Raw genomic sequence first — 23689 nt, forward strand, 5'->3', positions numbered from 1 at the left:
GAAGAGAATTGCCTACTTAAGTAAAAGGTAATAGATGATGCGTTAATCATTGGTGTCTACATTTAAAATGGGTGAATTTGGGGGTATATAAATTATACCTCAATGTAGCTGCTAGGTTATTGTCAAGGAAAAAGATAAAAAAGATAAAAAAATAAAGACAAAAGATAAAAACACTTACATGGAAGCATGCACATACGCCAGCATACACATGTGCATGCACCCTCCTCTAATGGCCTGAAATTCCACATCTGTTTCCTAAAACCAGCTATCTCTAGAAACCTAACAACATGTATGGATTACTGTGTGAGTGAGCAGCTGGGTGTGACTGTCTTTCAGCCTACTGTTTCACTGCTTACCACCTTGCAACTTGGCAATAATCACCGTACCATCATGCCATTAACCTCCATTGCTGATCAGATGTCTCTCTGGTATCTGGTAAGTTTTGGTTTTAAATAAAGGGCATTTTCACATTACCTAATTTAGGCATGTAAATCTCATCATGTGAGACCATTGGAATACATCAATAGTTGTTCTTTTCTCAAAAACTGTTACATGTATTCAAAGAAAGGGGAAATAGACAGGTTGATGGTATTTTACACTGAAGAAAAGACCTTTGAAAGTTTGCCAGGCTTTGAGAAAGGGTCAGCCAGAGCCCCCCAAAAGGAGGCAGCTTGCCCATCTCCCTGTCAATAACACTTAGCATACTGAGTTGTTGTAGCAGACAGATGGCCCACCATGCTCCACTATGACCAAACAGTGTTGTCCCTCACGCAGAAGGCTCCCTGACTGTCACACTCCTCTGCTACCCCAAAGATGGCTCTGTTTGTACCACACTTTACAACTTTGCTGCAAGGATTCTATATTCCCTGTGTCAGGAAAGAAATGTTGTAAGGAAACTTGGATAGGAAAATTGACTTTGAATACTTTTAATTCTGGTTTTATAGAAAAATTCTAACTTATAAAAGACCCACTAGAGCTACCGCCAGCAATGATACCATTAAAATTTTTATTAAATCATAAAATTTTCTTGAAAATTCTAAATATTCAAATACATGTTATCCCTCAGATTGATGTATAATCTTTCAGAGTTTAAAAATCAGTTTTAAATGGAACTTTAGATTGTTCTAAACCTGGGGGAAACATCTAATTTTTTCTGATTAAATGTATTTTGTGAATTATTTCAATTGAAATTAGAGATCCTTTTAAACTTAGGTGGAGATTCATGAATTTTATCTGAAACATATTTACATTCATAGATTAGATTTCCCAAAATAACTGCTTTCCAGTAAGTGTTTTGGTGAAAGTTTTTATGTCATTTAAAAATCCAAGAAGATGTGAAATTATGGTCAGTGGAATGTGTTATGCATATTTGGACCTCTTTTAAAGCTGAGAACAAAATAGAGGCCTAAAAAAATAAATGTTAAAATGCTGTGATCACTTTTTCAATACTTTTAACTAGCATTATATAGAATAAAATATAAGATATTAAAAAGAAGAAAGATGTATTATATTTCATATGATTTTTATAGTTATGACATTGGATTGTAAAATTAATTTATAATAATTCTTTAACAAGAACTAAGCTTAGTACTAGAAATGTCCTGTTTGTATCAATGTTAGTATTTCTGCAAGTAGAAAAAATGTAAATGGTTGAAAATGTTGTATAGGGGTTAAGCATTTCATTAGTTTCAGTTCTATTCTTGTATAATGGAACTATGATCTATCTTATCCAATTTCCACATGTTTATTTCTTTACATTTAGATAAACCATGAGTGTTAAGCTATACCTAATGTTTTCCAAACAATGTGTGGTGTAATTGTTAGCCTAGAGTTCTGTTTTCCCCAAATTGTCAATAACTGTCCCGTTAACAACAACAGCAAAGGGAAGTCTTCATACTACATTAGGTTTACATTTAAAAGGGGAAAACATACTTTCTCAACCTGTAAATCTATTCAAAAGAGTTAGTAAAATATTGGATAGGTAAATATTTCCTGCATGAAGTCACTGAGGTACCCATTGCGTCAGTTCCTTTGGATAATTGGTTTAATATGGGTATTCCCATACATAGACGGGATCCAGAATTTTTTTTTCTTTTCAAACTGAAGCTGTTTTCATTCACACTTGGGGTCCTCCATCTGTCGATAACGCCTGTTAGCTCACCACCTCAGTGGCTCTGAGGTGCTAGTTTTCCATCTGGTAAAGCCCTAAAGAGAACCCCAGAGTCAGAGAAGCATGAATCCTGTGGGTACTCTCAACTCTAGGGCTTATTCCCCAAAGGGATGGGGTCTCTTCAAGAGTAGAGTTGGCAAATGTTTAGATTCAATATAATTCCAATTTGTGCATGGCTTCTCCTACACTGGAAAATCACTTAGTAGCAGTGCAGACAAGGCAATGCTTAAGCTGTTAAGAGAAAAGGTTAGCTTCTGGTGCCCTCCTACTTCCCTTCCTCCCTTTTTGACTTATATTTCACTATTAACTAATCAACAATGAAGCTTAATGTAAATATTTATATACTGCCTCACAGTACTATGTGAGCAATTAAAATTAGTTAGAAAATAGAAATAAATGACAATAAAAAATGTATGGCAAAAAAGGTAAGTGAAGTGTAATTTTCAAAATATATGCCATAAGAAGTAAAACATCCAGGTGTTTTAGGCAGGGCAGATGGTTCAGGAATTGGGCGCCCTGTCAGTGAACCTTACTTCGGAATTTATGCTTCCCAGTGTGACAGAGTTGGACTCACTTGTGGTTTCCCTACACATGTCTCTTATGCCCTTTCTATTTGAACCTAGAGTTAGTGCTAGAGTTGACAGGTTTATGTCCAAGAGACTTAAATCTCTAGGCTGTCCATGTACCAGTTGGGCCCTGAATCTCAGCAGAGTTGCAACCCCTACTCATTGGACTCACCCAGGACAATTAACATGGGGCTGACAATTGACAATGACCATTTCAAGACCCACAGGATCTAAGCTCCCTCTCAGTTAGAGGTGGAGTGGGCATCACCATCCCAGAATCCTCAGGATGAGAGAATGAATGATTAGGTAGACTTATTGTTATTCTACGGTAGACTTATTGTGATCCTAGCAATGAAAGAACTTTTATCAATGATGAGGAAGCAGTGGCCACTGGAGGTTCTAAGGGGAGGTAGAGGGAAAAATAGGTGTAATTTGGGATCATTTTTGAGACTAGGGAATTGTCCTGAATGGCCGGCCATTGTATATCTTGTAATAACTTACAAAAATGTATGGGAGAGAATGTAAACTACAATGTAAACTAAAATCCACACTTAGGGAAACGGACTTTGGCCCAGTGGTTAGGGCGTCCGTCTACCATATGGGAGGTCCGCGGTTCAAACCCCGGGCCTCCTTGACCCGTGTGGAGCTGGCCATGCGCAGTGCTGATGCGCGCAAGGAGTGCCGTGCCACGCAAGGGTGTCCCCCGCGTGGGGGAGCCCCACGCGCAAGGAGTGCGCCCGTGAGGAGAGCCGCCCAGCGTGAAAAGAAAGCAGCCTGCCCAGGAACGGCGCCGCCCACACTTCCCGTGCCGCTGATGACAACAGAAGCGGACAAAGAAACAAGACCCAGCAAATGGACACCAAGAACAGACAACCAGGGGAGGGGGGAAATTAAATAAATAAATAAATCTTTAAAAAAAAAAAAAAAAAAAAAAAAATCCACACTTAGTGGCAATGCTCCAAAATGTAGTCATCACATTTGTAACAAACATACCACACTAATAAAGGATGTTGTTAATGTTGGAAAATGTGGGAGAGCTAGGGAGTGGGGCCTACGGAAATCCCCTATATTTTTTATGTAACATTTATGTAATCTAAGTTTCTTTTTTAAAAAAAAGATGAATAATAAACACAAAATGTAAGATGAATCAGAAACTCAAAACTAAGAATCTTAGTAGTGAAAAAGTATATGACTAATGGTATTCATAAGGTTAAAAAGCTACTCAATTGATTTGAATAAACCAGACATTTCTAGCACTCAGATTGAAAGAAATTCCTCTCATGGGTTCTCTTTAAAAGGACACCACATGATGTAGAGAACACGTCCTCAAGGATATCCATTCTGTAAATGCAACAAGTTCTCTGGGTCTATTTTGAATACTGACCTTTAGTAGAGTATTGAAATACAGTTCAACAAAAGTAAAACATGATCTAAATTCACAGCTTTCTATTGTCTGCATGAAACCAAAAATAAAAGGGGTCAGTGAGTTTGAATTTATACTGTCTGTAAAATATTTGGACTATAGCTATTTTTCTCAGCCAATTAAGCATAAACACAAATAACTTGATAGACTTCCAAACTGGGGGTAATTAAGGTTGACACCATCTTAGAAAACATGAAAATACTTACCGGACATGTGCTTAAATTGAAAATCACTGAACTTCTTAGGAATAGGCCAAAGGGCAAGGGAATGACCACTTAGAGGACCAAAATTTTTCTAAAATAACTAATAATTCTGTATCTAATCCAGATATATAGAGAGAGATAGATAGATGGATAGATAGATATATACACAGATAGATGATGATATAGCTACAAATATAAATGATGAGATACATATATAGATATAAATACAGATGATATAAATATATGGAAACAGAAACAGAAATAGAACTAGATATATGGATGTGATATGGGTATGGATGTAGATGTAGATATATAAATACATTTGTAATTTAAGATTACCAAGCATCCATATTAGTCTCAGAACAATCTCATTAAATATCCATAGACCAAGCTTTCTTTATAAATCCTTTGTAGAAGTTAAAAAAGACACTTTTGGTTACAAATGACAGAAATGTAAATCAAATGACTAACTTTCAAAAATGTCTAATGTATTGATTTACATTGGAAAATCCTGGAATTGTGGCCAATAAACATATGAAAAGTTGTTTGTCCTTATTGGTAATTAGAGAAATGCAATTAAAACCATAATGACACACCATTACACACCCAGCAGATTGGAAAAAAATTAAAAGTTTGACAATACCAAGTATGGCAAAGATGTGGAGCAATAGAAACTCATTTAGTACTTTGAGAGTATAAACTGATATAACCACTTTGAAATAAGTCTTGATAGTAAGTTATTGTTTGATAAGCAAGATGCTTGCCCAGTGGAACAGATGATTTTTTTCATATAAGTTGGCAATAGCTAGTAAATTTGAAATTTGCATATTTCATGATGCTGCAATGCCACGCCAAGGTATATACCATAGAAAAACTTGCGTACATATGCACCAGGAGACAATTATTAAAATGTGCATAATAGCACAAAAGTGAAAACCAATAGAAAACTCGCCAACCATCGACTGGATACATGAATTGTGATATACAATGCAATACAAATCAACATGGAAAATAAACAACCTACAGCTGTACATAGCTACATGAATAAATCTTACAAAGATAATATTTTATGAAAGAAGAAATCATAGAATAATGAAAGTAATATGGGTATGCTTTTAATTTTTTATTTCTTTTTGTTTTCTTTTTAAAGAAGCTTTAGATTACATATGTGTTACATAAAAAATATAGGGGATTCCCATATGCCCTCTCCCTCCCCCTCCCCCACTTTCCCACATTAACAACATCCTTCATTAGTGTGATACATTTGTTACAATTGATAAACATGTATTGAAGCATTGCCACCAACAGGGGAGTAGAGTTTGCATTACAGTTTACACTCTGTCCTGCACAATTTTGTAGATTATGACAAAATACATAATGGCCTGTATTTGTCACTGCAATGTCATGCAGGACAATTCCAATGTCCCTAAAATGCTCCCATATTATGCCCATTCTTCCCTCTCCCTTCCCCCAGAAACTCTGGTGGTTACTGCCTTTACATCATTGACAAAAGTTCTCCATTGCTAGAATAATAATGTCTATAACTGAATAATAATAAATCACTTTAGTCCATTGTTCATTCCCCAATCTTGAGGATTCAGAGTGGGTATACTTTTTAAAAGGAAAACTGAAAAAATTTATTATTAGGAATATATACAGAAATGATAAAACTATAAGGAGAAGCAAGGGAATGATTATCTGCAAAGTCAAGAGAGGGCTTACCTCCGGGGAATAGAAAGTAAGTGGTTATTGGGAAGGAGCACATGGTAACTTCATAGGTGTGGGCAATGTTCTATTACTTAACCTGAGTGGAGGTTGCGTGAATGTTCACTTTATAATTGTTTTTATTTTTAATTTGTACATGTGTTTTTTATAAATGCTTCTGTTTGTACATATTCCACAATTAAACACATTTTTAAAGTCCAGAAATAGACTGCTTCAGGCATATGCATGTTGCCTTACCTGATGCATGCATTTAGTTCTTTTCCTAATTGAGCTCTAGGCAGCACCCAACATTTCCTTCTTCATGCAGCATTCTCTTCCCTTGGTTTGTGTGACACCTAGTGTCTTCATAACCTCCTATCTCCTGGTGACTCCTCTCAGTCTCCATTGTGCTCATAGTGTGGGAGACTGCTAATTGGCTCCCCGGATCCATTTTCCACTTCTTTATTAGAAATCGAATTTGAGCTGGGTACATGACACTAAAACCTCCCTTGCCCTAGGTCTGACCATGTGACTAATTCGTTGAGCAGAGGAGATGTGTGCAACTTCCCTGTGACTTTCTTAAAAGGAAATCCTTGATGTCTACTTACTCTCTTTCCTCTCTTGTGAATGCAAAGCTGATGGCAAGCTGAGACCTCACATCCTAAGGAGTGGTGGGACAGGACACAGGGCCTGGACCTAGGAATGAGCTCATGGAGCGGAGCTGCTTAATCTTCCTGATTTCTTGCCTCTCCCTAGATAATTTTGTAGAAAGAAATAATTGCCTACCTTTCTTGAGCCGCTGTATTTTTTTTTTTTTGTCTTTTGTTATAGTAAGCGTATCCCATGCCTAATAAATACAACATTTGATACTTAAAAATAAGGGCTTACTGAACACAGTGGAAATATGTGGCATTCTCTTGGAGGCCAGGCTGAAAGGAGAAAAAACAACAACAATAAAACAGATTTTGTAGGCTAACTTGGAAGGGGGACTCCTTTCACACAGGGCTAGCAATTGGGATGAGCCAGAAGGTAAGAGTTATTTCTTGATATTTTCAGTAAGATACTACAAGAGAAAGATGGGTTGAGTATTAACCAGTTTTCAGGAGCTCTTTTAAAGGAGACCCTCTATGCCTACAGCCTATAATGTACATGAACTAGAAGCCATTACCTTGGAGCCTTGCAGAGGTGGAAAAGTCAACTACTTCTATTCACCAAAGAGCAGGAAATAAGACTCTGGGCTTTTTCAAGCTTCTTCCATTAAGCCTATTATGTCTAGGCCCAAAACGGGAGCCAACCCAGTAGCAGAGATGATATGGAGGTGTTGCCTTTCCTCTCTTCAGCCCATAATTTCTGATGGTGTCAAGGTAGTTGTAAATTTTATCTGCAAAATCAATACCAAGCCATTTCACTTATGATCTCTCCACTGTCCCCACCCTGATCCAATCTATCATCATCTCAACAAGAATGATCAAACAGCCTTAAAACTGGGTTTACTGCATCTACACTTGCCAACTGGTTCTTTGCACCACAGCCACAGCAATGTTTTAAATAAAGTAAATTTAATCATGGTGCATATCTTTAAAAGACCCTTCAAGCTTTTTAAGAAAAACACCAAAAACCTTTAAAAGGGCCTATAAGGTCCTGCAAGGGGTAACCCCCTACCACCACTTCTCCAACATTATTTTTTTAATAAAGTTTTTTGGGGGATAGTTTTACATTCATAGAAAAATTACAAAGAAAGTACAGAGTTCCCATAAATGCCATATTCTATTTCCCTTATTAGTAACAGCTCACAGTTGCATAGTATATTTTTTGCAGTGAATGAACCAATATTGATATATTATTTTTGAGTAAAGTCCAAACTTTATTCAGATTTCCTTCATTTTTACCTAATGTCTTTTTTCTGTTCCAGGATTCTACCCATGATACCAAATTGCATTTAGTCATCATGTCTCCTTATGTTCCTCTTGGCTGTAACAGTTTCTTAGACTTTCCTTGTATTTTATGATCATGACAGTTTTGAGACATACTGGCCAGGTATTTTGCAGGAGGCCCCTATGTTGTGATTAGTCTCATGTTTATCTAATGGCTAGTATGGAGTTTTGGTTTTTGAGGGGAAAGACTGCAGAGGTAAAGCACCTTATTCACCACATAATATCAAGAGTATATACTATCAACACAACTTCTCACCCGTGATACTGTTCTTGATCTCCTGACCCCAGCAGTATTTTGCTCCACTCTTTTTGCTCTCAAGGTTCTAGCCACACTTGCTTTCTATAAGCTCCTTAAACTCGGCATTGTCCCTACTTTGAATATTGCTCCCTCTCTCTGGAGCACTCATTTCTCCCCTTAATTCTCCGTTTTACCTGGTTTACACCTGCTAATCCTTCACATTTGTATTCATGTCACTTTCTCAGCTAATACTTCTCAAAGACCCCAAATCCAAATCAGCTTTTTTGTCTTACTTTTTAAAGAATCATTTTCTACACTTATTATTGCACTTACTGTGCATCACCTGCAGTCATTAGGGTGACTTACTTTCAAATGATTCAGGAAATATACATATATGAATATAAATACCGGTAAAGCAAATTTGGCAGAATATTTACAATTATTGAATATTAATGGTGGGTGTATAGGCAATCATTGTACTAGTCTTTAAACTTTTTAGAATATAGCATATTTCAGTATTTAAAATTTGGGGAAAATTATGTCAATACAAATCTAATAGAGCAAAGAAGAGGCGATGGTGCTGACATTCCCCTTAAAGTCCACTTTCCACATCTGATTTTAGAATAACAGAAAAGAGGATTGGGAGTAGTGGTTATAGAGAATAAAAGAAAAATAGAAGGGTTAAAAAACAGCTTCCTATAAGCCAATATCATAACAGATTGCTCATTAGATTAGTGTGATTACTTCTTTATTAGGTCTTATTTGAGCTGTCATCTGGTATCAATTAGGTCAGTTATAGTCTGTCAGATCTACCAGAGGGAAATGGAGCAAGGTCCATCATGGCGTGAGGATGGCATAATTAAAGCAATGGAAATAATGGCTACTCTTCATTTAACCCTCATCCAATCAACCAAGCTCATATTGGCCTTCCACTCATGTTGAATGCTAAAGATGCAGAAGGTGGAAGAAGATACTGCCAAAACAGATTTTTAAAAATCTTGCTGCAATCATGAAATCAAATCAGGTCATGAATGTGGTGATGAGTTACAAAGAAAATATACTGAAATATTCTTGTAAGGATAAAAAATAAAAATCTAAGGTCAAAATTCATTTATAAATGTGTTCCTTAATAATTTAATTATATATTCATATATAGCATATTATAAATATATGTATATATACTGTGAATAATTCTCAACTAAAAAGAGGGGAATGTAGATGGAGTAAGTCTGTGACTATTTTACTAGTGTGCAAAAATTTTACATAAGTAGTCTAGAATTGAAAAAAGAGTATTTTCTAAGCAGATGTGAATTGAAACCATCATAAAGCTCCCTTGGGCTTTGAAGAATCTCAGACAAAATTTGTGGCTGCGTTGAAAGTCTTTCTGAAATAATTTTGAATTAGGTTTATTTCACTCCATTTCAGCTTAGTTGTAAAATTAACAGAGAAGCAAGAAAGCCATAGAAATCCAGTTTAATCTAGACATTAGAATATTAGAAAATAGCGGGAATACGGTTAGGGATAATTATTCCAAAAAATTGAACTAGGGTGAAATCCCATTTATTTGGGCCTGTTAGGTAATGAAGTATTTAGAATAATAGTTATTATCATGTATGACATATATTGAGTACCCATTTTTTTTAAAATCTTAGTTTTATGCATTTTAAAACTATACCTAAATATATCTCTAAAGGACACACCTTCTTTGATGATTCAGAAAATTTTTTGGAATTTTACAGTGTATTACATATGGAGACTATCCTAAGTTCCTCTTTTCCAATAAAAAGACCAATAAAAGCTAGTCTATTTTTTTTTTTAATTCATGAAAATAGAGTACAAAAAATGGGGAACATGGTGGTGAGGGGAATATTGTGCATATTTGAGTTTCTGGATTACAAATTAATGGATGTCTATCTGAAAGAAGACGTTATATGGATCTGTGCTGTACCCCCCTGGTTCTGGCATGAAAGTAAATAACTTTCAACTTGACTTGGAAATAACACTTTTTTAAACATTGGTTTTGTCATTTATGAAATGAAGAGAGTATATACTACCAATGATATATCTGAATTACTTGCTAACTTTAAATTTTGTGCCTTCCATGACTTAGTAAGTTCCCTCTAAAGTCATTCATCCTTAACAGGAAGGAAATAAATACCAAGCACCAAAGAAAATATGAGTGATATCAGAAACTTACATGCATCCCTTCTGCCTACCCTGCTTCTCATCCTCCCTCCCTTCCTTTTTGTCCTTCCTTTCCTTCTTTCTTTGTTTTGAAGATTTAGGCACTATTCCTTATGCAACTGACAAAAATAACCTTCAACGTAGGATATTAGGGTAATTATACTATCCTAACAAATTTTCTAGATTGCCACAGAATTTGCAGGTCATATTCCCTGAATCAATTTCCTAAATCTCTTATTATCAATAGATATCAATCAGTGGCATAATTCCACCAAAATATACCAATTAGCACTAGCCCAAGTATAATTATTCTATAATACAGCAATTCACTATCACAATTTATATGCTTATGGGTTTCCTTTGATTCTTCTAAAGAACTGATAAAATATTACTTAAATCTTTGAAACTTAAAGTTCTTAGTGTTAGATACAAGATTGAAGATGCACCTCAGTCAGTTTTAACCCCTGATTCTTTGTGTATACAATCTTTTTTCTTATTCTGCCAAACAATAGTACTAGAAGAAAGCTTTAAACCTAAGGTTTTGAGTAAAAAAAAAAAGAGAGAGAATCACCAATATTATCACCTTAACTCCAATTTACAGCAAAGGCACTATGCTATCCCAATCCTTGGCACCTCTCATACCCTAGCTTTCATCCAGAGTTTGATAGGCAGTGGTTTCCATCACCTTCCAAGTGAGCCTGGGGAGGCCAGTTCACCAGGGCTCCCTGCAGTTCTAACAGAACATGGGCAAGTTGATCTGCATCCCAATGCCTGTCATTGGGGCTATATGAAAATTCAGCCTCACTAATAGGAGCACAATATGCAAGATGCCAGTGCATCTCTGTGATTTACAATATGTCTAATGAGCAAGCCCAATGAAGAGGTTTGTTGTCTACCATAAAACCAGATGGATGTAAGCAGTGATTAGAAGCAATTAACTCTGTTCAGCACTAAATAACTTTCCATCATTAATGTACATTTTTCCACCTCATTAGAGGTACAGAGGAGCACATGAGGTAAGGAGAACTCAATTTGAATTTCAGATATACATATGTTTGGAGGAAAAAACACAAATTTGCAAGGAAAACAATACATGTTAATAGAAGCCTTGTTTGAAGCCATTTTTGTTCCATCAATGCTGGCATGAGCATATATTCCCTTTCATCAGCCACCCACAACCCCTTATGTGAACAGCAAATTCATTAAGGCACATTCTGATAAGAAACACAAGACGGTATCAATATACAAGATTTCTTTTGTTTGCTTTCAATGATTGGTAATGTCATTTAAGAGGATAAATTGATAAAAGATGAAGTAATTCGTGGATTATTGAAGATGCATTTTAACAATTTCAGCCTCAAGCACCAAAAAGTTCACTGACTCCTTCTCTATAGACATTAAATGTTTGCAGTGGGATTTCAGTTATTAGATGAATTTGTTAAGTAAGAGCTGCAATCATTTATAGCATTAGTTTAAATTAAAACACTATATCCCCTCGAAAAAATCTTTCAAAATTCACTGATTTCTTAAAATTTACATAGGAAATGTTCCAGGTTATAGGCAACAATGAAATATCAAAAGGTATAAACTTGATCTCAACATATAAAAAACAAATACACTTGGGGGGAAAGTTGGCAATAAATAAACAAAATAATATTAGTGGATGCTTTGGAAGATAGAATTTTGGATGACTTTTCTCTTCATTATTTTTGCTCTTATTTCTGAACTTTTCATAATGTACAATTATTTGTTCATTTCTCTTACCCTGTTACCCAAAGGATTAACGAGAGCTTACGAAGTAGAATAACTGAGTCCAGACTTCCTGTGTTCAAATCTCAGCTCTGCCACAAACAAGCTATGAAGCATTAATATGTTACTCCTTGTCTCTATAAAATGAGGACAATAGTCTTTACCTCATAGAATATAGTCCATGACAGAGAGCAAGTTCTATACACATTAGCTGAAGAAATCCATCACTAGCTTTGGTAAACAATATGTATTACAAAATAATAGTCATAAAGGGGAAATAAATAAACATATATCAAATATTTGTGAAAGATTCAATTAGATACTGCCACATTGATCTCCAGAACATTAACATCTCTGTTATCAAAATAAAGTATTCTTATTACTTCCTTCCAGGATTAAGGAAGTATTTCCATTGTATTTGTTCTGTGTCGCAAAGTGTGTTCAAATTCAAATAATTCTTTTGCAATTCATTGCCATAAGAAAATGCTTATGGTGGTGTGCAGGTAATGTTTAACAACTAGCTCAAGGCAGAGTAGGGTATTTATAACGTTTTCCAATTGCTGTTTTGTCATAGTGTAAATATCCCACCAGGGTTAATTTAAAACTACCAATGGCTTACCAACCAGATAGCAAACTTCCTGAAAATTTAAAATCAGCCTACTCAAACCAATACAAACCGAGTACAGCAAATCACTGCTTATTAAAAAGCCTATCTATGGGAAGTGGACTTGGCCCAATGGATAGGGTATCCGCCTACCACATGGGAGGTCCACGGTTCAAACCCTAGGCCTCCTGACCCAGGCAGTGAGCTGGCCCATATGCAGTGCTGATGCACACAAGGAGTGCCCTGCCATGCAGGGGTGTCCCCTGCGTAGGGGAGCCCCACTCGCAAGGAGTGCGCCCCGTAAGGAGAGCTGCCCAGAGTGAAAGAAAGTGCAGCCTGCCCAAGGAATGGCGTCACACACACGGAGAGCTGACACAAGATGACACAACAAAAAGAAACACAGATTCCCAGAGCCAGTGATAAGGATAGAAACAATCACAGAAGAACACACAGCGAATGGACACAAAAACCAGACAACTGGGGGGAAGGGGAGAGAAATAAAAAATAATAATAAATCTTAAAAAAAAAAAGCTATCTAGGGAAGTGGATGTGGCCCAAGCGATTGGGCTTCCGCCTATCACATGGAAGGGGCCTGGTTTGGTTCCTGCTGCCTCCTAAAGAAGACAGTGAGCTGACAAGACAGGCAGGCATGGGGAGCTGATGCAACAAGATAACGCAATAAGAGACAAGAGGCAAACAAAATGAGAGACACAACAAAGCAGGGAGCGGAGGTAGCTCAAGCAGTTAGGCACTTACCTCCAACATCAGAGGTCCCAGGTTTGGTTCTCAGTGCCTCCTAAGGAAATAAGAAATACGAACAGACAACAAGTAGATGGGGAGAAATAAATAAATCTTTAAATTAAAAAAAAAAGCCTATCTATTCATGCCTCTGTGCACTCAATAAATAGGTGGAAGTATCAATAGCTTCTTGTTTCTGAAATGATTCCATCAACATGTATATTGCAGTAGACACTGTTGATTGTCCCTCAGTCTGCACCCTCTATCTTCTCCCATTTCTTCTTCCTAAGAACACTTGAATTTGCACTTTGTACATTCCCTCTTCTGTTTCAGAGTGCAGATTCTGCTGCATCTAAGTCAGAGCATAACTTTACCTGATAGCTCTTGTTCTTCAAAAAATGGGCATGTGACCTAAGCTGGCCCAAATAAACTAGAGGAGTAATACCTATCCCATACTTAGAGGAGAGGTATATTTCTATTGTTCTCTTATTTATGAACAAAGAGGCATGTAATGGCTTGTCCACTGATAAAAAATAGTTACCTTGAAATCAGGAGTGGAACACATTTAGGATGATGCTGAGGCTGAGAGGGGCAAAGAGAAACAAAAAAGCAGGAATCCTCCATAATATCTTTAAGTCACTCATCAATACTAGATCCCATGTGAGATGATCAATGTCTTTATTATGTAATGGTTTGAATTGGAGTTTTCTTTTATTTGGAGCCTAAAGCATCTCAACTGAAACAGGTGTACACTTAGAGTCTAGAAAATAAATTATAGGATACACCTAGCCCATGAGCTCAAGCCAGGCTTACCTTTTCTATATAGATTCTGAAAAGCTCACTACAAATTTTATATTTTGATGCCTAAGAGTCTTGTGAAGAGAACATGAAGTGAGGTAGAGGTGGATGAAAAAAAAACTTGTCTTCCTTGCATTCAATCAAGGAAAGTGACATAGAGGAATATGTCTGCGAGCAAACCTTTAAAGGAGGAAAGTGTCAACACTGTTAGGGATAGTCAGAAGTGAATTCTTGCCCAAGAAAGAGCTGCCTGTAGAGGTGGTTCAGTTAGCTGTGACAAGCATACCAAAAGCAATGAAGGATATAAGATATTCCATGCTTAACATTCCATGTAACCCAGTTTAAAGTCAACAGGATGTTGAAAAGGAATAATTGACTCTGGCTTAAGAAATATCAGCAGATAAATGACCTCACCACGTGATGTCTTAGCATATAAGCTATAAAATATCCAACTATATTGAAAACATATACATACAGCAAATTTATTTTTGAATCTTGTGAAGTTGTGGTTCAGACATAAAAAACAAAACTTGCTTTCCTCACCATAGTGTGCATAGAATAGAAGAGTTTATGGTGGCAAAGCTAAAAACTTTAATTTTTGGAAAAATGACTTTTGCAAATCTGGATTCGCAAAAAAATTCAAAATGACAGAACACTTTGTATTCCTAAACCACGGCACTTATCATCTGTATCCTGGAGAAAGGCAAATCAACCACAGATCACATCTACAGATCATTTTTACAATCTGCATTTCTGACCCATATGTATTTGTCTGCCTGTGAATACTTTCATCATGTAGCTGAATAAATTTAGTCCCCAAGATCTTACTTCATTAATACTTCTATCTGCCCCACAGATACTGTTATCTTCCTGTGCTTTTTGGCAGTTTCTGAGTAAATTTGTTAGCTTGGGAGCTCCATCCAGCACCTCTATAATTATGATAATAATTAACCAATGGAATCAAAGTATAAATAAATGTCTAGTTTATGTGGAGAGTACTGCATTTTATAAAAAACATAGATTATGATATATGATATGGTCTCTGTCCCAAGGAGTTTACAATCCAACTGGGGAGATGTGATTAAGAATTATGGGCAGGTGGCGGACTTGGCCCAGTGGTTGGGGCGTCCGTCTACCACATGGGAGGTCCGCAGTTCAAACCCCGGGCCTCCTTGACCCGTGTGGAGCTGGCCCACATGCAGTGCTGATGCGCGCAAGGAGTGCCGTGCCACACAGGGGTGTCCCCCGTGTAGGGGAGCCCCATGCGCAAGGAGTGTGCCCTGTAAGGAGAGCCACCCAGCACCAAATAAAGTGCAGCCTGCCCAGGAATGGCTCCGCACACACAGAGAGCTGACACAACAAGATGACACAACAAAGAGAAACACAGATTCCTGTGCCGCTCACAACAACAGAAGCAGACAAAGAAGACGCAGCAAATAGACACAGAGAACAGACAATTATGGGCAAAATCAAACACTTCAAGAAACCATACAATTACAATATTCAAGAAAGACAAAATTTCTTATCTTACCCAAAATTCAGCCATTTTGCAGCTTCACCCCTTTCATCCCAGATGATAACCAGGAAACAAGCAAAAAGGGAGTTTTTATCACATTGTATATTATAAAGCCTTTATAGGAAAAGAAGACTGGAACCCTCACTTGGAGATTGTTTCCTATTTTTATAATATCCTAATAAACTAGGTTACATAACTCAAGCTGACAATGAATTTAAAAGTAACAAAACAGACTCTGGGAGAAGTAATAGCCCAGAGCAAAAAAGAAAAAAAGAAAAGAAAACATTAATAAAGGGGAAACAGTCCTACACATTTCAATGATCCCTAAGAGCACTATGTTTTACTAATAAAAATTATTGTTCATTATGAAGACCGAATCATCAAGAAAGTGTGAAATTAGAATAATCTGTTTAAGATGGCAGGGAAGCATATAAAATTATTCTTGAAAATGTTTCATCCAAAAACAGTTAAGTTGTAGTACTTATGACAGGGAATCTGCTATCCAGAATTTCTCATGCTCCCAGAGTTTCAGAGAGCAGAGGTTTCAGTGTACATTTTTGTTTTAGTAAATTCCAGGGAGACACCTGGCACTAGCAGGATGTTTTCAAGCTTATGAAAACATCTCTTATGAGTCAGAAAAGTTGACATTTCTTTCCAGAAGATCTTCCAAGTTCAAGAGTTCATAAGCAGACACCTTTGGGGAAATTTACCAAGTGGAGATCAGAAGATGGTCAATTCTAGATCCATTAAAGTGGACAAATGGATGGCATTCTAAGGAATTTTGCCTTGGTTCTGTTTTTCTGCAAAGTAAGCCATTCAGGCAGCACATCTTCTGAAATTTCCTCGCCTCTTTCAGGGAAGCATATTGGAACAGAGCTTGCCAGCTGTCTGCTCCCTTTGCCTTCTGCTGCCATTATCCTGAGGTACCGCCCCACCTTCTGGCCCTCCAGCTTGTGGGGGGTGGGGAATAGGGAGAAGAGAACGCTTCCTGCCTCTGACATGTGTAACACAATGAAAAGAGCAGAAGGAGTACATATATTTGTACATATATTTGTCTCTCTCTACATATAGACTGATAGTGCAAATGTGTGCATGGATATACATGTGAATCACATGTCTGATGCCAGAATAGCTCCATAAATAATATATACATGGTATATATTCCATATGCTCTTTCTTTTTGCAGCACACATATGCAGCTGGGAATAACTACTGTGAAAAAAAATTGCATATTCATTAAAAGCAGATTATTAAGCAGAAACAAGAATGTATGGAATTTAGCTATTATAAATTCTTCTCATCTGTTGCCTGCCTTTATTAGAACATACTCATAAGTTTAAGAAAATAACTAGCATCTCATATAGTTTGCACATGAAAAAGCATCCTTTCTCTAAATCTCGTGTTTGACACTGACCAGCTAAAGTCAATGAGCTGGTTTTGGACTGACAACAAATTCAGTGAAAGGGCTTTAAAAAGCATTATAGGGCAGCGGGTATAACTCAGTGGTTTGAGTGTCTGCTTCCCATGTACAGGATCCTGGGTTCAATTCCTGTACCTCCTAAAAAAAGACAACAAGAATAACATAAACCTTGGGGAGTGGATGTATCTTGATGGTTGAACACCTGCATCCCACGTACGAGGTCCCACATTCAATCCCCAGTGTCTCGAAAAAAAAAGCATAATAAACATCTAATGCTTTATGTGATGTTGTGAAGATGTTGAAATGAGCAAAAAGTACAGAATACAGCATTCAGTGAGAGAATCTGATAACAGGGAAATGTATGAAACTATTACTGTGTGCAAGACATTGAATGAAATCACCTGTCGTGTCATTTAATCCTCACACACCCCTGTGTGATTGGTACCCTTGCTATCCCCATTTTATATCGGAGTAGGGCTTAGAAAAGTTAAATATCTGAGCTGAGAGACCAGGATCTGGACAAAAGGACTCTGCTTTCAGTTTATCTTCTAAAGCATCACCTTAGGCTAATTCTCATCCAGGGTATATTAAGACTTTTAACATACAAGCTGTGTATATAGGTATAAAGGAGCATGTGGCTTTAGTCTGGGTAGTGGAAGTTAAATCCTCCTTTTAGATTCTCATACATCATTTCCTCACTGTAAATAGTTGATATATTTCATCATGCATGATTTAATCAGTCAAGATAATCTAAACTGGTTTCGATTACAACTCTGACGTAAAATTTTAACTTAATTGAAAAAATAACTTTGAGTGTGTAAACTTAAATGAGCATCAAAATTTTTTAAATCCCCGGGTTTTTCACCTAACTTTCATTGAAATTTATCAGGACAACAATGGCTTATTGACTCAGAAAGACAATAATAAGCCAAAATCCTTCCCAGTGTTCTTGACACTCCTTCCGGGGAGCTGGGTTAGGCACAAGTAGGTATTCAGGGAAGCCAATTTGGCTCAACCAATAGAGCATCCGCCTACGATATGGGAGGCCCAGGGTTCAAGCCCATGGCCTCCTGACCCACGTGGCGAGCTAGCTCACGCACAGTGCTGATGCGTGCAAGGAGTGCCGTGCCACACAAGGGTGACCCCCACACAGGGGGGTCCCATGCTCAAGGAGTGCACCCTGCAAGGAGAACCGCCCTGTGCAAAAAAAGAACAGCCTGCCCAGGAGTGGTGCTGCACACATGGAGAGCTGACACAACAAGATGACGCAACAAAAAGAGAGACAGATTCCCAGTGCCAGGGAAAAGAATGCAAGCGGATACAGAAGAACACACAGCAAATGGACACAGAGAGCAGACAATGGGGGCAGAGGAAGGGGAGAGAAACAATTTTTTTTTTAATCTTAAAAAAAAAAAAGTACGTATTCACTATTTCAGGTCGCCAACAATACAATGAATTCACCTTTAGTGACCTGAAAATGCAGGTGATTAAGCATGCATACAACAAGTGACAAATGGCAGCAACCCCAGCCATTTCTCAGTGAAGACTTTTTGTTTAGGTATTTATAAGGAAGTAATCACTGAGTAAGATCTACCATCCACTTCAAATGCCTTAATTATTCATATCATGTACACATTGAGTTCAATTCTCCTTGTGTCTAAATTGCTTCCTGATACTAATTTAAGGGTTTAAGAAGGGATCCTAACTCATTTAAGCCAGTTTGTCACTGTTAAGACTTTTAAAATATATTTCTAGAAAAGCAGCTATTCAACCAACATTTTCAAAATATTGTTCAGCCTACAACCTTCTCACCAGTCTACCCATTTACAAATTTCAGGCAGGTAAGGTATTTTCAGTACATAATCCCTGCAATTACATGAAGTCCAGTATTACCAGGAAAAATATATACAGGCTTGAAAATTAAGTTCCAGAAACAAAGAACAGTTTTGCAGTGGTTATATAATTTGTTAAAGTTGCAGAAAATTTACTGACCTCTAGATTTTGCAAACGGGACGGGGGATTTTCATTATTGTTTTAAAATAATTCCCAAATTATTTGTTTTAGGTCTGATTCCTTCATTTTTTTTAAAGCCCGCAATTAGAAAGAATGGTGCAATTTCTACAGAATGGTATAAAACTATATAACAAAAATACTCTTACATATGAAATAATATAACCTTACCCAGATCTGACTAAAACTTTAATTGTAAAATATTAACTTATAAAATTATGGATATGAATTTCAGGAAAAAACTGAGTTTTTAAGGAAATAGTCTCATCTCCTCCCTTAGGGAGGCAGGGTGACCAACTTTTCAAGATCAACTTTGGGTTAGAGACCTTAATTTTATATACGAACTAAAACATCACATTTTGTCTTTAGACATGCAAAGTATGCAGATGTGCCTCAGTCAGAAACACAGAGTATGTACTTTATGTCCTTCACAAAAAATATTACTTCAACTCACAACTAATCGTGCTATTTTATAACTAATATTTTGCAAGGATGTACTGCTATACTCTACCAGCTAAGCTCAATGGTAGCTTCTTTTTAAGTGTCATCATTTTTAATTCTCACAACAACCTTCCAAGAGAGCTAATATTATTCTTCTATTTTTTAGGCAAGAAAACTGAAGCTTAGACAGTTTACATGCCTTTCTGGAAATGACTCAATTAGAGGCCAAGTAGAAATACAAATCAGGGTTCCTGACTCCAAAAACTCAGTTCTTGATCACCTTGATATTCTGCCCCTCTTGTCCAATTCTTACTGAAAGACAAGTTTTACGAAATTTATTTGTAGACGATTTCCTGAAGTTCACATACTTCTTATATTTCTTTAGACTTCTTATATTTCTTTAGGCTTCTTAAATATTTTTTAATATCTTAAGTTGAAAATTGATCAGTACCCCATCATTTTTCTTTTGTACAATTGCTTTTTAAAAAGGAATTATGCTTTGAAGCTTGACACCAACCTACGTTGAGGATGATTATTAGAAAGACATGTGAAATTCAAGACTATATTGTAGAGAAGTTGTTGAAGGCGTCATCCACCTCACCAAAAGAAAATTCTGTGTTTTTTCAAATGGAAATCAATTGCTTTTCTTTACGCAATAATATTAATTTCGTTATAGAAAAATGAGAAGACAATATGAAGAGTGAAGAAAACTTAAAAAACTCATACTCACCACCACCCAATAATCATCAATAACCCTTTAGAGTGTGACTTTCTTAGGCAATTTTCTATGAATAATAAGGAGTATGTTGGGTATAACATAATACTTTATATGTTGTTTAGTAATCCTATATTTTTCTAGCCATTATATTGTGAATATCTTGCCATGCCAAGAAATATTCATTTATACTCTCACTTTTAGTCCAACATATAAGAAGTACTGTAATTTATCCAGAAGAATCCCTAATTGTTGCATATTGATAATGTTTGTTTTCCTTATTGTAAACAACATTGCAATGGCTTCTTTGCAGCTTCCAAATCTTTGCATATATCTTAGATTATCTCCTGATATTTTTCTTGTAGAAGAATTGTTGAGTCAAATTGCAGGTAGACTGTTAAGACTTTTTATATGCATGATCAAAATGTCTGCTGGAAAAGTTATATCAATTTACATACTCAATAGCAGTGCATAAGACTGCCAGTTTTCTGAATCCTCAGAGACAATAAATATTTTAACTTATGCCAATTTGAAATTTAAAAAAATAACTTTTACTTGATGTTCAATTTGCTTTTCTACTGTTTCTAATGAGAAAAGGTTTTACCCTAATGTTTTGTACTCATTTCTACTTCCTTTTTGATAATTGCCTGTTTATGACCCCTACTCTTTTTCTGTTAGAGGGTTTATCTTTTTGTCACTGAGATTTATGAGAGCTAGTAGCATTGTGAGTGTCACATCTATTTAAAATATTTTTCCCAGGTTATTTGTTTTTTATGTACAGTGTTTTCTGGTATTTCAAATATTTCTGCTCTCACTATAAAGCCCTTCCTCGATAATGACTGCCTCAGGAATTATGCGGAGAAAAGCAAGACAACATAGTCAAACTATTCTCTTTTTAAAAAACAAAACCTAAGGGAAATTTTTTTACTTATTTCTCAGTATCTCAAAAAGCGTGCTTTTCTAGAACAATGGTTCATATTTGTCTTATGGACACTATGCATCAAGAACTGATTTAGTTTCTTTCTCTCGTCTGGCAGCAAGTAAACATAGACACAAATACATGACCTACTTCAACCAACTTCAAAAGACTTGTAGTATGTACATTTCTGTATGATAATACAGTTCTTTACTATTTTCTTATATGTATCTATATTCATTAAAGATCCCTCAACCTTTTATAATGCATTTATAGTGTGTGCATGTCTACATTCATAGATTCATTTGACTACCCTGAATGGAGTCAAATTTTTATCATTTGATCAAATCTAACACATAGTAAAAGGAAATCAACTTCAGCTGTGAAGCTTTACTTTTTTTTGTAAAACCTGGCTGTTTTTCCATAGCTTATAATCTGGTTTGAAGATAATTCTGAAAGCAAACATCTAAAATGACAATATTATAATAAATAGTTATAAAATCTAGAAAAAAGTTTTAAAGACAGCACAAAAATTTTATATATAACTTTTGAAATACTTGTTTAAAGTCAGTATTATACTTGCTAATTCAACAAGTAGCACTAACCTTTCCTTGCAGTACATACATGCAATGTCTTCAATATATCTACATTTTATATGCATAAAAAGTGCACTGAAACTAGAGAGATTGTTTAGTAATTCATTTAACTAATAAAAGGTTGCATTGAAGAATACAAATAGATGGTTATAGGGTTCTAATAAACACTTGAAGGGCCATAGAAATGAACTTTAGCTTTCAACTGTTTCAAGTACAACACTGCAATGAAAATATATGACAGCTACTATTTATATATCTTATATAAATAAACTTCTACAATTCTAACTCTATTAGAAATATTCCTACATATTAATAAACAGGTCCAGTTATTTACCAGTTCACATTTTAATCCTGAATGATTTTTATTCTATGTGTATTAACACAATGGCCAATGTAAAGACTTTCGGAAGCTGAATTCCATTTCATATGCACATAAAACCAGGGACCTCAAGTCCAATTGTGGAAAACACTATAAAACTCAGGTAAGGGTAAACACAGCCTACACATCTCAGAGTATATCTGTTTGGAAATGTAATGAGAACACAGGTAGCAAAAATGGCATCAAAGTTTGAATTATTACTTCAATAGTCTCACAATATTGCTCATCAGAAAACTTCTCTGAATAACTTTAAACTGGTCTACATATTTTTCATTTACTCTTTGTAATTTTGGGTCTGACCTAAATTTAGCAATAATATTTTAGAAAACTGAAATACTCCCATGGAATATTTATATAGACTATTTGATGAAGGAAAGTGAGGGTTTGATAAAGCACTGAAAAAATAAAGAAAGAAAATTATCGGGAAACGGACTTGGCCCAGTGGTTAGGGCATCCGTCTACCACATGGGAGGTCCGCGGTTCAAACCCCGGGCCTCCTTGACCGGTGTGGAGCTGGCCCATGCGCAGTGCTGATGCTCGCAAGGAGTGCCACGCCATGCAGGGGTGTCCCCCACCTAGGGGAGCCCCACGCGCAAGGAGTGCACCCGTAAGGAGAGCCGCCCAGCGGGAAAGAAAGTGCAGCCTGCCCAGGAATGGCGCCGCCCACACTTCCCGTGCCACTGATGACAACAGAAGCAGACAAAGAAACAAGACGCAGCGAATGGACACAGAGAACGGACAACCGGGAGAAGGGGGGAAATTAAATAAATGAAAAAATAAATCTTTAAAAATAAAAATAAAAAAAAAGAAAATTATCTATAAATTCAACCACATAAAAACTAAAACTCCTAAATATCAGAAATGTAAAAAAAAAAAAAAACAAGTAAAAATAACTAGGAAAATATCTTCCAAAAATGTCAAAAAAGGGCTATTACCTTTAAAAGAAAATGATTTCTAATAAATCAGTATTAGATTAATATCCCAGTAAGAAGAAAACTGACAAAAGACAATACTAAATAATTCATGGAGAAAGTAGAAAAGTATGAATGGAGCAAATATTAGTAATTAAAATATATAAATATAAAACAAGATTCATGTTCGGTTATCGATACTAACTACTGTTGAAAAAGTATTGAAATCAGCAACTGCATTCACTGTTGGTAAGTTGATGAATTGATATGCTATTTCTGTCAAGCAATTTGACTACATATACAAAGAACCCTAAAAAGAAGTCTACGGTCCTTGAAATAGTAACACTATTTCTAAGAATCTCCTCTAAGATGATTTTCCCAAAGAGTTGTAGAAAGATGTTTTCATAGCATGATTTATGATTGGGAACAATCTAAATGTCAAAAGAATAAATTAATTATGGAAGAGCCACATAT

The sequence above is a fragment of the Dasypus novemcinctus genome, chromosome 1, assembly GCF_030445035.2.
Source record: "Dasypus novemcinctus isolate mDasNov1 chromosome 1, mDasNov1.1.hap2, whole genome shotgun sequence".
Classification (NCBI taxonomy): Eukaryota; Metazoa; Chordata; class Mammalia; order Cingulata; family Dasypodidae; genus Dasypus; species Dasypus novemcinctus.